The following is an 18697-nucleotide window of genomic DNA, read 5'->3' on the forward strand; positions in this document are numbered from 1 at the left end:
TGTGTCATAGGAGAGAGAGGCAGGCTGATTGATGAGCAAATTTACTTACATAGAAGCATTTGACATGCATAGTACTTTCTGGTGGTAATAAATATGGAAAAAAGCCATATTACTATGAAACTGTATAGTGTACATCATTTGCACAATTTCTGTAAATCAGTTTACAGCTTTTCTACAAGACTGATCAAGAGTCAGAGGGCTTAACAGATAATGCAGGTACGCACTAGTTATACCTCTGGAACACTTGGGGGTACCTAAATCAGCATAATCCCCATATCAGTTCCTAGCAGAGAAACAATCAGTGATTTTAAAAAACTGTTACAGATGCAGGTGTGGAAGGAGATATATGTAAGCACAACTCTGAAATACACACAGAAATTTATAACACACTATGTACACAAGAACATACTGTTGGGATAAGATGAATACAACTCTATGCAATGGTGTAGAAGAAACTGGATATGCAAGAGATTTTCCCATGCTTTATTCTCCTGGAAACAACATTCACCTTCCTAACTCTAACAACTGTGGCTTGTGTGTGTGTGTGTGTGTGTGTGTGTGTGTGTGTGTGTGTGTGTGTGTGTGTGTGTGTGTGTGTGTGATTTTTTGTTGTGCATATGGAGGCACCAAGTAACATATCAACTAGTGTAGTAGTGTAGTATATATCCAGTAGTGTATATGTAGTGAATCACCTTCCTGACTTAGCAACTATTTGCAATCTCTTGGTTTTGAAGGAATGTATAAATCATTTCTTTAATGAGCTGCATGAATTGTGTCCCTTTGTTCACCTAATGCACCTCTATTAACTTCCATATGGCAGGCTCACTCCTCAGAAAAAAAATATTATTTCCATACTTTGAACCTCTGGTGACACACATTACATTTTAAAGTGAAGGCCTTCTTGAACATGTTTGCATAGACTGAGGTTTGACAAGCAATGAGAACTTCTATACAATTAATGTAGGTAGTTCACATACTTTGAAGTTGTGTGGGTTGGCAACTGCAGATTTACTTTGTGAGAAATAGCATACAATGAATGGCCTGTCTTATCATAGACATAACTAACAAGCATCTTTTATGGTAAGATAATTTTCTGAAGCTGGACATTATTGAGACCCATCTGTCTGTTTAGATTATTCACTGCAGGCAGCTTTCATGCACAGTACCTACATAACACATCAATTTGTCACCTGCATTAGAAGGATTTTACTTAGCCTATACTGCTACAAAATTTGAACAATACACTTATCTGTAATTGTTTCCAAGTATAATAACTTAAAAAAATACGTAAAAATGCTTCTCAGACATTTCTGAGATTGAACATACAGTAATTTCAAACCAAAAATTTATAAACTACGAGCTTTTGCTTATGGAAGAAATTGTCTGACAAACTCAACATCTAATTCACAGCCAACTATGTTTAGAGAAAATCACGACAACAGATTTAGGTAAGAGAATGTTACAAAAGTACTTTTGCAATTAGAGCTGCATAATGAGGACAGATTATCTGCATTTACACTGCAATGTGTAAAAGCTTCCATTTAAGTAGCAGGGTACTTTTGAAAGAATAATATGACCATACTAAAAATCATATGTGGCATGAGATGATTCTTTGTAGTCTAAAAAGGCACGTCAGGCTTTTGGAATTTGGTAGGGGTCAATTGTTACTTCTAAAGCATTTTTTTTAAATGGCAGGATCCTCAGCCACTGTGAAACTGTGTGTCATCAGTTTCTGACTTTTGCTAATCACAGGTCACACATTATAGCAAGCTTTCTATTTCAACTGACCAAACAACTGTACATTACAAGATATTTCCAGGGGAGCCACATGGGATCAATCAAATTTAACAGTGAAGGACTAATTGCAACTGCAAGATTTCATACAGTCGTAGGCTTACACCTTCTGACACGTATGAAACTGCTATCAAGTGGTCCCTCACTTCGAACATAAAATACTGACACCTCGATTATTTGAAAGCAGTTATCATCCTTGTGTCTCCTCTACCTGCACTAGCCACCAACACAATTGTGCAACCACTTACTAATTACAATAACATGACAACAACAAAAACTGAAGACAGGCAGTGACTCATCTGTGGGTAACTGATTTGTTGTGCACAGGCACACACAAAGATTTGATGTCTCAAGATTTTTAGCTACAGATATTTTTGTAGCATGTGTGTTCTAGTGGAGATTTACACATGCACACTGAGATGGAAACATGAAGCTACCTGTTTTACGTGGCAAGAGTAGGAACAGAATCACAGGTTGCAAGAAGGCAGCACAAAATCATTGAAGCTGACTGCACCCAAGTACTGTAAAATAAATTTTTCTTTTTCTTACATCAAACCTCATAGTAGATATCTGTGGGTGTGATACATAAAAGACAACAATCTACACACTTCAAAAGATTCAGGGTGTTCTAAAGAAGGTAACACATCAGAGCAGAAGTAAAGTTATCTGAAGCAGAATGGCACTGAATGTGGAACAGTTATTACAGACCTACTGATTGTACTTTGTGGCATGCAATTAATACACTCACTGCTTAGAAGCTGCTGCCTTCACTTAGTTACAACTGCAGGACATGGTTAGGCCTAAAGCAGGAAACCTCACTAATCTAAACTCTTACAGCCCTGAACTGTTATCCTTTACAGAAACATCTTGTTTTGTACACCATAGCCAAAGTTAGAGATTTTGTTATTGGTCAGATTTATATGGAAGACTGAAACACAGCGGTGTTTATCCATGATAGCACTGCTACTGAAATGTCCCACAACTCTAACAAGGAAACACAAAATTACAGGAGTAACTCCTTTGTTGCCATAGTGCTATATCAAATCTTTATAAATGTTTTGCTACATCAAAACATAGCATTCCCCGGCATTTATGATGACATGTACACATTTTTGCCATTGAATGTAGTGTCCACATAGATTTTTATGTTTTTTGCAAGTGTCCATATCATTTTAGTGTTGGGAATTAGGATCTTTTGATTTTCGCTATCATCTGATCAACTACTTATATGTTTCTTACTTCAGTTATTGAATTACATCAACATGGACTAATGTGGATGAATCTATCAAATCTTTGTTTGATAGAAATACTAAAATTTATGATGAAGTGTTTTGACCACTTTTCATATATAAAAAAGAAATCGTGGCCACTTACGATGGAAAATATCAACAAAGCCATGAATGTTTTAAATCTCGTATCATATAGTTTGTCCCAAGTCTGGCTAGTAGCTTGCTGCTCTAAATTTTTTGTCTGTGATATTACTGAGCTGCAAGCTTACCTGGCTACCATATCTAAGACCTGAATTATGATTCCTCATCTGACATTTCAAATGCATTCATGTAGGTTGTGGGAAACAGAACATGCTACTCTGTCCCCATTCCACAATCATGCCTTCCATCCCATCTTTATTATGTATATGTACTACCTGTACCTACTAGACCTCTATACTGAAATACATTTTTCTAGATAATAAACTGTAGCTTTTCTTTGCTGATCCCTTCAGTTCACCAGGCACACTAAAGATCTGTGTCTTTCAAGTGAATCTGGCAGCCCACGTCTCACTCCAGCTGACTTACAACCTGTGTTCAGCTTTTTGTGGCAGCACAGTGTTCCTAAACTGTGGAGCTCACCTTCAGAGCCATAGTTTGGAGGTTTCACATTTTGACAGAGTAGGTATTTGTGGATAATTCATTTTACTCTCTTTCACAGGTGAGGAAAATAGCAATAGCCATTGATTTTCTCAGCACATTTAACCACTTCAGGATCCCCAGTGCTTAATGGATGTACAAGATTACGTTCTCCAGGCTGTCCTCTGGAATGCAATTACACCAGTTATACTGTGTAAAACAACAACAAAATAATACATTCTTGTGAAGAACATAGCATCTAACTAGTGCCTCAGGTGGGTCAAGTGCAGATTGTATTCTGATTTCTCTCCACCTAGGATTCCTGTCTTGGAGATGACACACATTGCTGGTGACATGAAACACAGACAATAAGTGTTATCATGCACCAGAAAGACATTATATTTAGAACTTCATCCCTCAGAGCAAAGGTTACTGGATATTTCTTCAACTAAACATGGTAATGTGTCAGCTACTACATTGTTCTGTCCCATGACAGAAACTAATTTAAAATTTTATTACTGAAGTGAACTACTTTTGCATACACTAATTTGCAATTGAAACATGGACAATAAATAGTTTGGACAAGAAGAGAATACAAGCTTTTGAAATGTGGTGCTACAGAAGAATGCTGAAGATTAGATGGGTAGATCACATAACTAATGAGGAGGTATTGAACAGAATTGGGGAGAAGAGGAGTTTGTGGCACAACTTGACAAGAAGAAAGGACTGGTTGGTACGACATGTTCTGAGACATCAAGGGATCACAAATTTAGCATTGGAGGGCAGTGTGGAGGGTAAAAATCATAGAGGGAGACCAAGAGATGAATACACCAAGCTGATTCAGAAGGATGTAGGTTGAAGTAAGTACTGGGAGATAAAGAAGATTGCACAGGATAGAGTAGCATGGAGAGCTGCATCAAACCAATCTCAGGACTGAAGACCACAACAACAGCAATTTGCAATTGAGAAGAAAGCTTAAAGGTTGGCAACCACAATATACTTTGGTGTAATTATCAACAAAATAGTGGTGGAATTTCCTGAAAGGGTACATAATTGTGACAACTTAGCATTCAGTGGCCGTGTAGGCCCATTAGGAAAGTGTAGTGTACAGACACTTCATCTACATCTAAAACCCTGCTTTGGAAGAGAGAAGCTCCCAACCTGGTAAATGAAGCATCAGTTGTCAAGCAAAAATCCTGGGATATTCATATGGTGCACCAACTGTTTATTTGCTAGTGCATCTTTGTTCTTATTAAAAGTAGATTGGCATACTTCAGACCCAATCTAAGGGATCAGTATGTGTACAAAATAATAATGTTCATTGGCTAAATCTGAAGATACTTTTAACTGCATCTGTTTGGTATACTGGGAAGTTATGAACTCATTGTATTTTTGTTTTGTCAATTAGGACATCTTGAGGCATAATAAAGTGACAGAAGAAATTTACTCTCTCTCTCTCTCTCTCTCTCTGTCTCTCTCTCTCTCTCAAATCACCCACATATCAAGTAATTCTTTGTAGTAATTCTGGGGCTAACACATCATGTGATGTTATAAACACACCAACACTCATGTTTAGAGTAAGTGATTTCATTCTAAATGGGTAGGTATGACATGCAAAATAAAAGCAGTGTACTTTACAGGAGCTCTGTTTAGACTTATCTGTCAGTACGACAAATTGATGGAAATGAGGTACTTGATCCTTGGATCCACTGTACTTGTTGAACTAAATTTTCTGCTCAGATTCTCACAGGATTATTATTTTATTAATTGCCCTCATGTCCAATACCAGCCTAGTGCTTCTCCTAGTCTTACCTACAGCCAACAGGGGGTTGCAGTGCTGTCTTTTTGATGGCTCACTCACTTTCCAATCCATCATTGAATGGTTCATGTGGTAGAATGTTTAGATGACACCAGTTTTTTCTTCAAGTATTGTAGACAATATTTTAATGGAATGAGCTAAATTCTGAGATTCTGATAACTTCAACAGGCTTTTCAGTATTCAAGTCAAGAATATTTTGGAATGCTGGTGTAATGGATTGATTTTCTTTATTTGATCACCTGGCAATTCTTTTCGTCACCAAGAGCAGTCTCAATGACGTACTCTACTTTATGCTGAAAATATCTCATTTATGCACAGTATGGATCACTGCTAGGGATTGAAATTCTCATTTACATCTTTTAGTTGACTGTAAAGAATTTTGTGATAGATACTCAGAGTTACACAATAGGTTTTACAAAAATTGCATGAGAACAATGATAGTAGTCCTCTCCTGTAGCAAATCCCAGAAGCAGTTAACTAAAAAAATGTGTTAACAGATGTAACAGTATGCAATGTCTGATCTCTGGTGTCTCAGATCATGTAAAATATTGTTGTACGGATGATGCAATGTGTGCTGCAATCCATGAAGACATATTTGGATTTTCCAGTAGTAAATATGGAGGTACGAGTGTTTAATGGAGACTGGATATATGTATACAGTGTGGGTGCCTTTAAAGTGCACTATAACATTAAGGATTAGATATCTGAATGAAGATTGTTAATTGGAATCCATATGGAAATTCACAAGAAGAAAGAAGCAGCTTTGGATTGCATCTTATCTGGTAAATACCAATAGCATTGGGCAAGCTACAACTAAGCAACTTTTGCATCCCCCCCAAAAATAATTTTTGGTACCAGTTAACTTGTACTTACCCAGCACTGCATTGTAACATACGTGTCACACCACTTGTATTTGGTTAGATGAGTAATGAACCTAAGAAGTAAAATGAAAGCGTCACAGGCCACAGAATCTATAGTGTCATGCATTTGCAATGCAATCACAGTGTCAGACCACAACACTGCCTGCGATGTCTGATGCTCCAGTCATTAGCAAGACTTCCTGCTGGAATAGCTCTACCTAAGCTAGATTCTCCTCTCTGGAGGGTACCTGTGTACATACAGACAGGTTAGTGTATGTAACGGACACAGGTCTCCACTCTGCAGCACCAGAAATAGAACCTGGAGCGTGAACTCCCATGCTGCAGTCACTAGAGACCCTTCTGTTAGCAGAGCTACCAAAGCTCCAGGTCACCTAGCAATACAGTACAAATGGAAAAGCCTGTCAGTGGGAAGACAAAGAGTTAATGATTACTGAGTTTTCCCAGTTACTTTAGCACAGTGCCTTAAACATTGGCCATGTCTTTTAGTTACAGAACCTACTTCATATGAAAACAAAGGTCTACTACTGAAGGAGAGATTTTGTGCCTAACCATTGCTTCCTATAGCTGGGGCATCTTTCAAGATTGTAAAAGTTGTGCAGTAATCTTACATGCATTGAGTGTTGTGGGCACCCTTTAACTGTCAGAAACTCCTTGGGTCTTTCCTGCCAAGTAAAAGCAATACCATCATGACAATTACAGGAAATGCAGCTCCTTCTGGCAAGAGATAGCCAATTACCACATCAGACAAATAACGTTTACAGGCGACACATCTTGCCGACCTTCACTCGTACCTCACATGCGCTGAAGAGTAGTAAGTTTCCATCTGACATGCACAACTACTCTGGAGTAGTTATCTATGGAGTTCATGGGAAATCTTCATTGTTGCACAATTTCTGATTATCATATGACATTGAGCCGTATTTGTATATTTTCAGTGATGGGAATTTCATAATCATGGAAATGAGCTAATTCTCTTGGTGATTAATTCACTGACCTGATGTGGCACTGGACAAATACACAACATGACATTGAACCACTTCTGCAGCTGCAAAGGTCTAAAACATCCTCTAGTTCATACACCCTAAGAAATCAGCATTTTGGAACTAAGTATGTTGATTGCACTGTTAAGAATATCTCACATGAAAGAACCTAGTGGCAGTCTTTTACATTCAAGTATTACATGAACAGAGTGTCTTCGGAGTTCATACATCAAGAGCTTTCATACACAACTAAAGCATTTGGCATAACACTATGATGTGTATTGTATCTGTACGTGAGCTCTCGGGAGCTGTGTACAATGTAATATAAAACTATGTTCGTATGTGATCTTGCTTTCATGTCCAGCATTACTAGATCATTACATTATTCAGAACCAGGCTCCAGCCAGAACATAACGTCAGCCAAGAGGTTCACCTGGCCAGCATCTTCAGGTGATTAATCCGGCACACTAACTCGCCCAAACAGAAATTAAAGCATATGGCAGCTCCTTTGTACACTATCTAGATCTACTACACTTGCACCACTCTAACTGTCCACCAGTGCTAAGCGTGACAGTGCACCGGCAGTGAAAACTTGCAGAAATCCAATACCAAACACTTATTAATACCAAACAGAACAGGGTTCCACACCCTACCTGAAGGATACCCCTGTATTTCTGTTTATAATGGACATAAGGGGTATCACCTAAGAGAGATTTGGAACCCTGTTTTGTTTGACATTAAAAACTACTGTCTTTGTTTTGGGCTTCAATTTTAAGCAAATTCAAGTTCTCACAGTTTTAAGTATCTTTTCCTTGGGGACTAGTTGCATTACAGAGTGAACTGTATGGTGTTTTACTTGTGACAATTGAAGAGAGCTGTCTTTCTCACTTTCCTTAGGAAAGTGAATAAGGAATTTGAAATGGAAGTTTTAATCAGATTTTGTCATCTTTTTTGGTGCTATGATTACAAATTTTAAGAATTTCATATTTACTTAACTGATTATCATATTTTGTTTACTTTTCAATAATTTTTCTGTTCTCACCCACAAACTGTGTTTGATGTTTACTGAAAACCACTATTCTACAAGCTGAGATCAATTTCATTCTCAGTTACTCACACTCTCTATTCCAAAAGTTTGAGCCATGCACATTATCATTAGTATGAATGATGGTATGAATGTAACATGCAATTGTACACATCTTGAAACAAAATGGAGAGAAAGTGAATTTAGGCATTTTCAAAATGGGCGTCTTCACTAGCCTGTGTCATTAATTTATAACATGGAAGTAATATCACATGTGATGGTGAATTTTGGGTTCAAGTTTAGTAAACCCAAAGGAATCACTTTCCAGTCAGATCACTATTCTCTGGAAGACAAGAAAGAAAGGAAAAAGCCAGTGAGTGCAGAAGTTATGTCACAACACACATTAACTTTTCACAGTAATCACATCCCTCCACGACCGATGCAGCAATAAAAAACACTCCTTTCCAGAAGCTCTGAATTCAGCAAATGAGAAGTTGCAGGATTTACTGGTGGCCCAACTTTGGTCAATACAAACATTCCAGGTGACCCTCAATCAGACTGACAAATTTTATGAGCTGCTCACTGAATTACAACAACCACTATAACCTGTTAACAATGATGCAGATGATGATTTACAGTTATTGCATACAGCAAATAGGAATTAATTTCTCTCCCTATAGTAGACAGATTGAGGTAACTTACAAACTTTGCATGGAAGCAGACAATTCAATTCATATCCAGGAAAGGAGAATCTGAAGGTTTGTTGAACACAAAATTTCACACGAACATTTGAAAGCTGAATGTAGAGCAATATTGAAAATAACAAAATACTAGAATCTAAGAAGTTCGTGTAACATCCTTACACCTCTCACTGAGACTTCATCATCTGACCACCCTATGTCAGTGTGCTGATTATGTAAGATAGCACTGGGCTCCAAATGTCAAATACATCCAACTGTGGGATGTAGTGTACTGTATCACATTATGTTTAGATTTAGATTTACTTTCATTCCAATTGATCCGTAGTGAGGAGGTCCTCCAGGATGTGGAGCATGTCATTAGAACAACAATACATGACAAATATTTACAACTAAATCAAATAAGCTAATGTACCATTCCACAGGTCCCAAGTGGAATGATCATCATTTTTTAATGAACACTATATGAAAGAGTCATTTTACAAATACTAATGCACTGAATTAAAAAAAAAAAGTTTTTTATTTATTTATAAGGTAATAAACATGTTATACAACTACTATAATTCTTATTTTCAATGAACACATTACTGCACTGAAATTGTGCAGAAGTTATATTGTACTTATATACAAATCAGTTGGTTTTACTGAGAAATTCATCAATGGAGTAGAAGGAGTTGGCCACCGATAAATCCTTTAGGCTTCTCTTAAACTGAATTCCATTGGTTGTTAAGCTTTTTATGGTTGCTGGCAAGTTATTGAAAATGTGTGTTCCTGAATAATGCACACCTTTTTGTACAAGACTAAGTGACTTCAAATCCTTGTGAAAATTATTCTTATTTCTAGTATTGATTCCATGAATTGGACTGTTGGTTTGAGAAAGTGATACCTTTTTAATGACAAATTTCATTAAGGAATAAATATATTGGGAAGCAGTAGTTAGTATCCCTACTTCCCTAAACAGGCTTCTGCAGGATGTTCTTGAGTTCACACCACATATAACTCTTACTGCACGTTTTTGTGCCCGGAAAACTTTAGCTTGGCTTAATGAATTACCCCAAAAAATGATCCCATATGACATTATGGAATGAAAGTAAGCATAGTACGCCAGATTTTTCATTTTTATATCCCATATGTCTGACAAAATTCGCATTGCAAACAGAGATTTGTTAATACGCTTCAGCAGTTCTGTGGTGTGCTCCTCCCAGTTGAATTTATTATCAGGCTCTAACCCCAAGAATTTAACACTGTCCACTTCTATCTTCTTGTCATTGTATGTTAGACATATACTTGTGGGACACTCCTTACAAGTTCTGAACTGCATGTAGTGTGTTTTTTCAAAGTTTAGTGACAAAGAATTGGCTAGGAACCAGTGATTAATGTCCACAAATATTTTATTGGCTGATATTTCTAAGACTACACTTGATTTGCTATTTATTGCAATGTTTGTACCATCGGCAAACAAAACAAACTTGGCATCTGGTAATGTTACTGATGAAAGGTCATTGATATACACAAGAAAAAGTAAGGTCCCTAAGATGGAACCTTGTGGGACCCCTAATGTAATTGGTGTCCAGTTGGATGATGCCTGATAGCTTGATACATGTCTCTTTCCTAATATCACGCTTTGTTTCCTGCCAGAGATATAAGATTTGAACCATTTTGCAGCATTTCCTGTTACACTATGATATTCTAATTTACTTAAAAGGATATTGTGATTTACACAGTCAAACGCCTTTGGCAGTTCACAAAATATACCAGTTGTCTGAAATTTTTTGTCTAATGAGTTAAGCACATTTTCACCCTTATTGTAGATAGCCTTCTCAATATCAGAACCATTTAGAAATCCGAACTGTGACTTTGACGGTATGAGATTTGAGATAAGATGGTTATAAAGCTGATTGTACATTACTTTTTCTAAAATGTTTGAGAATGCAGGCAAAAGTGAAATTGGGTGGAAATTTGATGCTATTTCTTTGTCCCCCTTCTTCAACAGTGGCTTAACATCAGCATATGTTAACCATTCAGCAAATATTACACTGATAAAAGACTGGTTACACAGATAGCTTAATATGTTACTTAACTCAGAATCACATTCTTTAATTAGCTTTGTTGATATTTCATCATACCCACTAGATGTTTTTGATTTTAAAAATTTTCTGATGGACATTAATTCTGCTGGGGTAGTGAGGGTCTAATTCATATTATGGAAGTTACTTGAAATGTCTGGTCTGAGGTATTCCATAGCAGCAACTACCAAACCTGACAACCCCATCTTTTCAGTAACAGTTATATAATGTTTGTTAAAAAGTTCTGCAACACTATACACATCTGTCACCAATGTATCATTTACTCTTAATGCTATTTGTTCCTCTTCATGTCTCGTTCTACCGGTCTCCTCCTTCACTATATCCCATATTGTCTTTATTTCGTTATCTGATATGACTATCTTTTCCTTGTAATATATTTGCTTTGACATCTGTATTACAATCATTAAACTTTTTGCAGTATTTCTTATAATGTGCTATAGCATCAACATTAGAAATGTTTCGGATTGACAGTTACAGTTTTCTTTTTGTTTTACAAGATACCCATGTTCCTCGAGTAATCCATGGCTTCTTTGTAGACTTTACTCTAACTTTGGTAAGTTTTGGGGGAAAGCAGTGTTCGAATAAGGTAAGCACTTTGTTAGCAAAAGTGTTATATTTTTCATTCATGCCATGAGCACTGTAAACATCAGTCCAGTGAATGTCTGAGGAGTGTCCTAAAATAATCAATTTTTGGCTTACTGATTACCCTCTTGAGCTCAGATTTAACAGATTTTATATCCTGTTCAGTATTAACATTTAACGGAAGGAACTGCATGTCATGATCTGAGAGGCCATTGACTATTAGTTTTGTAATATAATTTTGTTCATTGGACTTTTCTATAAAGATATTATCAATGGCTGTTTGTGAGCAAGTGGCTACCCTAGTGGGGAACTTTACAGTGGGAATCAAGTTGAATCATAGTGTTACTAACTCAAATAAGTTAGTAATGGGAGAGTCTTTAAGTAAACCTACACTGAAATCACCAGCAACCACTATTTCTTTATTTTGGTTGTTAAATGGCCCGGTACAGCTTCAAGGTGGTTTACAAACAGATTAAAGTTACCTGCAGGTGCTCTGTATACACTTAATATTATGAAAGATTTTTTGTGAAATTCTAATTCTGTTGCACATGCTTCCATATGCTGTTCTAGGCAAAATTTATGAATGTCTATGTTCTTAAATTTATGACAGTTGCTGATGAATGTGGCAACTCCTCCTTTCTCGATTTCTGATCTACAAAAGTGAGATGCTAACCTAAACCCTGTAACACTTAAAAGTTCTATACCAGTGGTCACATGATGTTCAGAGAGGCAGATTATGCCAGCTGTGTTTGAAGATTTTAATTCATTTATGCAGATAATTAATTCATTAATTTTATTTCTCAGTCCTCAAATATTTTGATGGAATAAAGATAGCTGACATTTCACATTGACTGATTTAAAATTGGGTAGAGTTAAAATATCTGCTGACTGTTGAAAATTCTTAACCAATGGCTGTTTATGCTGATGTAATATGCTGGAATTATGTTTTTTGATTTATTTCTCAAACTGAAGGTTTGTCTCAGATCTAACCTCTCTTAATATTTGCTTTCTTTCTGTCCTCCCTACCCTAAAAAAGGGTCTTTTCTGAACCCTATAACCACTGGTATTTTACCACTCAAGACAGTGCCTCCCTCCTTTAACTTTCCTGCTATTTCCCCAGCCAATTTACCGTTCCCCTTCCTGTTGAGGTGAAGGCCATGCCTAGTATAATCCCACCTACTGAGAGAATCAACAGGAACCACACCAATGTGTGACCCTGCACCCGACATGAGCAGCCGTTCCAACTACAAATGAACTCTCATGACAGAAGAGTTCAAATGAGGTCGGTCATGGTGCCCAAGAACAGATACAAACTCAACACTAGTATGCTTCAATAGTGATGCAATCTTTGCCAGTTCATACTCTATACTGTACCCAGGATCTCTGTCAATACTGTTACCTGCCCCATTCACTATAACCACAGTGTTTTCCTTAGTGAAATCTTTGCAAAGTGATCCTAAATCCTCTGTCACCTGCTGCAGACCAGCACTAGGTTTAAAAAAATTGGTGGCCTGGTATTCTGATCCTAATTCATCCTGCAAAAGCTGGCCAACACCTCTTCCATGGGAACTACCTAACAACAACACTTTCTTTCTCTTTACTGATTTCCCTACATTCTTACTTTTCAATGTGCTGCTGAAAGTTCGTTGTGCCCAGTCTACACCTGCAACTGCTTGAGGCTCATCAGCTTCTAACTGAAGCAACAGGTCAAATGTGTTTTCCACATTCACCATGAAGCTGTCAGACGAAGTTCTAGGCCTGATCCTCCTGTTGCCTGTTGCCACTTCCCACCTCTCTTTACCCTTCTCCCTCCTTAACCTGTCAAGATCTCCCCTGGCCTTGTCTAACTCAGCCTGAAGGGCGGCAATTTGCCCGTCCTGTTCTAGTATCTTCCTATCTCTACTACAAATCCTACAAAACCACTGATGAGTCTCATTTACTTCCCCTATTCCCACACCACTACAGTCACCCACATGGAAAAAAACTACAGCACATTGATCTTCAGCCGCATGTATACCATTGTTGAGACACAGTGCAGTTGCAACTGTGTAGAAGTGCAGAATCCAAAATGAGAGGATTTTTTTTATACCAGTAATGGCAGACTTGGCATTCAGAATAAATATTACTGTACTAACAAAGACCTGTTGGAGCATTTAAAAATTCACTGCCCCTGGAATTGGTCAGTTTTTAGTTTTGTCATTCCACATAATGATTGACCAACTCTAAAAAATTAAAATGCTCTCATAATCTGAAACTGCACATTAGGAAATATACTAAAAGTTTAAATCAGAAAGAAAGAAGTATTTGATTTAGGCACTGTGAATTTGTCTTTAAGAAGTGTAACTGACAGCATGCTGCTACGTGGGGTTTGTTTATCCATTATTTGAGAATGTGACCTCTAAATGGAATCCAATTAACTTTTAGCACGTAAGTGGAAAAAGTTTAGGTAAGGTTTGCTGTTGTACTTAGAGTCAAATATTTAACACACTAACTCACTGTGAAGTGATCAAACTCATTTTAAAGTAATTGGACTATTAAAGCTGCTTCACACATGGGAGTTTGATTGTTTAATGGATCTGTAGTTTACTGTTACATTTGCACCTTGTCATCCATGTGCTACAAAATTTCCACAAGTAAATTAGACACCTATGGAAATCCACTGTTTGTATTCAAGATATCTACATGATGACCGGGCAAGCATGTTATAAATTTCTAACAAACTGTTGTCATGACATGTCCATAAAGTTGTTTGTTCGTAACTACAATATTTGTCAATATAATAGAAATAGTAACATTAAGTAAGCATTAATCAAGTCAATATTCTGTCATTCATAGGTATTTATTTTTTAGTTATTGTACAACAAGTTTCAGAGCTACATCTCCATGTTCACAGACTGTGTGAATGTAATGGGCATTACATTTGTTTCAATTTTTCACCTTAAATCTAATGACACAATTGTATAGTTAACTTCCTTCAATTTACATCAGCTGGGATAATGGCAGAGTGCAAAAGAGATGGAGAATTATGTCTGCTAACATTACATACATCAGACCACAGAACTTTTTCTGTCTTCTGCATTGTTGAAATAGTTCCACATTTAGACTTACATTCTGAAACTCTTTTTGAAATGATTATGACTATACTACATACTAATAATGCATATTTAACCAATGTTACAGTGATGTGATGTAGATTATAATTGATTTACAATTATTTCCATTCACATAATTGAATAAATAAAATATGACATTAAAAGATTATTTGGAGAACTATACACTAACCATTGTAGTTTATGTACTAACACACTGAGCATAAATTTTACATTCTAATTTAAATACAGAGTGACTTTATACTCAGTGGTATTTGCCATTTGCTGCTTCCATTGATATATGAGTGACAGGAAAGGCCGAGGGGAAGGGGGTTTGGAGAGGGGGAAAAGTGTGTCTCACTGACGTAAGAGCTGCTGGCCATTAAACTGTCACTGTCGAAACCACTTCCTGTTGAGGTGCTGGACTGCTGCTTGCATCTTGACTATATTTCTTTTCAGCTGGCTGCTTTCTGATGAGGTGTAAATAGTAGTCCACTGGTACTAAATACTACTATCAGCTGAAAACTCATCAGAATACCATGATGTGCCACATCTACTGCAATGAAATGTACCAGAGAATATACTGCCTTTTAGTTTGGGACTAACTGCCATTTACAACCTCAGCATCTATAATGCTGATGGCCATCAGGGAAGGTGAGACATGTACAGTAGCGATGAAGCATGTTGCAGGGCAGGTAGTCGTCTTGATGTGCCAAATCTACCAATGTTGTGGAAGGCTGTTGCCCTACACGCAGTTGATGTCCTTTGTCCCAAGTGAAGTACTGCAGGTCCACATCTGGCTGGAACTCGTCATATGATGGCAGAGATGGAGAATGATCATAAGCAACAAATGGTCACTGTCTTCGCAGTAATAGTCACGAACAGTAGGAACAGTGCACACATCCGTGAGATCCGGGACAGATACCTTCGAACATCGTACTACTTGAGAGGCCGTGTACTGAAGAGAGACTGCCTCAGGAAGAAGTAACTTTCAGCAGTGTTCCATCACAGCATAGTGTAATCATTTTCACTTTGGTCTACTCTTCAGATCTGGCAGCCACAACTATGTTCTTCATTAGTCATCTCCATCTACTGCACACTGTCATTGGTATTATAGAACAGGAGCCTGCTCTGTCTCATCTGTATTTATTCAGTAACCATCGAGGTCACCTCAGTGATATACACCACTCCAGTATTGTCCGTGTAGTAGTGGCAGCAATGTGAGATTACATGTTTCCAAAACACCTCATAATGCCTTTCAGTGGAATCACATCCAAACCCAGCAACCCTTCTACCAAGGGTGCTTCCTTATTCAGTAAGCTCATTTTTCCATCCCACTTACTTCATGCAAAGAACATCTCCAACTGTGGTCACATTTTGTTACAAAACCAGAGCTTAATCAGAGTGATATCATACAAACACTGCTCTCTACACACCCACAGTAACCCTTTCCAACCTCACCGCCTCTTACTTCGCATTCGTATTTGAGGGTGATTATTTTCAGGCGTGTAGGGACTTCTACATGGGTATGTTACCAGCCTTAAACACTTAACCTGCAGCTTGGAGGACCAGGCTTTGTATTATGTGATTGCTCTACAAGGAATGCTGGCTTCACAACAACTGAGCATGCCCTCCTCCCCCCTTCCAATGATTGATTAGAGAAAGAATATGAAAGACACTGCCCGGCCTCACAACCTAATACCATTGGGGTCAAAAAATCAAGAGCTGGCCAAGGGAGGCTGACAAGAAAGGTGATAGTAGTCTGATAAATAAGTGGAAGCAATGTCAGAATTAGGTAACAGCTTAGTCAGTCATGTGGTGGCATTTTCAAAGCCTGTCAGAGAGTGCCTGATGAAAAAGGAGCATTGTTGTATGAAGGACAAAGTATTTCCATGGATTGTGAAATTTTGTACATGATAGTTGCATTCTAACTGCAATTTTTATCAGTGCACAGAAAAGGAATCAAGTTGTTACTTATACAGTAATGGCACTGTTACTAAATAAATATAACTTTTAGAACAAAACCATTACAGACACTTCTTACAGGTTATCTTTTATTACACATGGGAAGTTGTGTACATCTACACAACAAAAGCTACATTCAGGCTACAACTTAGCCATCAGTACCACCTCTCTGAGTCAAAAAATTAGCTGTTTTTCTTGTAACAAAGTTGCTTCATCCCATCATAATATAAACAGTAAGTTATTTCTAACAAGCAAATTGTGCGACAATTTTTGTATCTACCATTTAACAAAGCATGCCCAATACAGATACATTTTTACAACAGTCTTCATTACAGTGCTTGAAAAAGTAACATTAACTTATGAATTTCAGTAAGATTAATGTGAAATATTTGTTTCCTTTAAAGGAGGGCAAATTCCAATGACTTTAATCATACAAATGTCAGTGACACCAAACTTATGCAATACAAATATCAAAGAGTGTCTCTTTCACAGTGAGTACTCCAAGCACACCACAAATTCTATTTTCACAAAGTACTTTGCACTAATGTTCACATGAATTTCCCAGTGTTATTGAAAAGTAAATAAATATGAAAAATTATCTAATTTTACACAAACTCTTCACCACACTGTCAGTCTGCCACTGTATTAACTACAAATTTAATACAAGGAGATTTATGTATGAAATGAAAAATTTAACTGCAAAATCTAAAGTTTCTGTAACAGTTACTTCCTCAATTAGGAGAGGGTGGTATGTCGGGAGAAGTTAAGAAATGAGGAGGAAGTCAATCCAAGTCCACAATCTGAGTCACCCCTTGAGGAGATGGTGAGCACACACAATGATCAGATGGTAGACACAGATACTTTTGTGTTTAAGTCTTCACACAAAGACATTCAGGAGCACTGAGAGTCTGCCTAAAATTGTTAGATAACTATTGTCTTTGAGAGATGCATGACACTGCTGCTTCCTGAAACTTATAACACCTGCTTTCTGTCATTGACCATCTTCACAGTTCCATATAACTGACAAAACCGAAAATAAAGCAATGTAACAATGAAATAGTGTATTATAGTTGCAGAAAAATATTTTGTCAGTTGTCATACATTTCTCCACATATGAAAAAAAAAATTGTCGCAATCAAAATGTAAGGAATGCAAACATACATATCCAGTGCTACAGACTATACACTGTCTGTCAGGTACACACGTTTCATTTAAGAAGCCAACAAGGTAATACAAAGAAGGTCGTACAGATAAAGAGCATATATGTGGATAGCGTAGAGTGACAGTAAATGATCATTTTCAATGAATGTACTTCAAATTTTTTAAAATATTTACCAGAGGACCAAACTCTATGTTCAGAGTGCATATTCTGTATGTGTATATGGTACACAAGTATAATAAAAGAAACAGTGCACAAACCACAATTTAAGTAAATGGCATACATCTCAAATATCATGAGGAGTTCCATTTTTAAGCCTACTTGAGTTCAATTTAATGAAATCATCAAGCAATATAGTAACACATTTATGTACTATATTTCTGAAGTCTATAACACTAAGATGAGATTGCAATACATGAGTCATTAAATATTCATATTAAATAATGTATCATCCAGAAGTATGTGGAAAATCACATTGTATAGCAAGACAACACATCATAATAGCCTGAGAGCTTCATAATGTAATCACACACTTGGGTTACTACTTTACTTAAGGGGCAGGGAGATCAATATGAATAGACCACTGGCGCTCTAGGTACCTGCCTGTTATTTTTCCACATGCACAATAACTAAAAGGAAACAGAAATATTCACAATTGAAGCATAATCATGAAAACAAAACATTTAGAGCAAAATACAGTACATAATGCCCATCAATTGGTGAGGAAGTACTCATACAGAGTGAAGGATTGGGAAAGCTTTGCAAGCCCTAG

Source organism: Schistocerca cancellata, chromosome 10, assembly GCF_023864275.1.
Source record: "Schistocerca cancellata isolate TAMUIC-IGC-003103 chromosome 10, iqSchCanc2.1, whole genome shotgun sequence".
Taxonomy (NCBI): domain Eukaryota; kingdom Metazoa; phylum Arthropoda; class Insecta; order Orthoptera; family Acrididae; genus Schistocerca; species Schistocerca cancellata.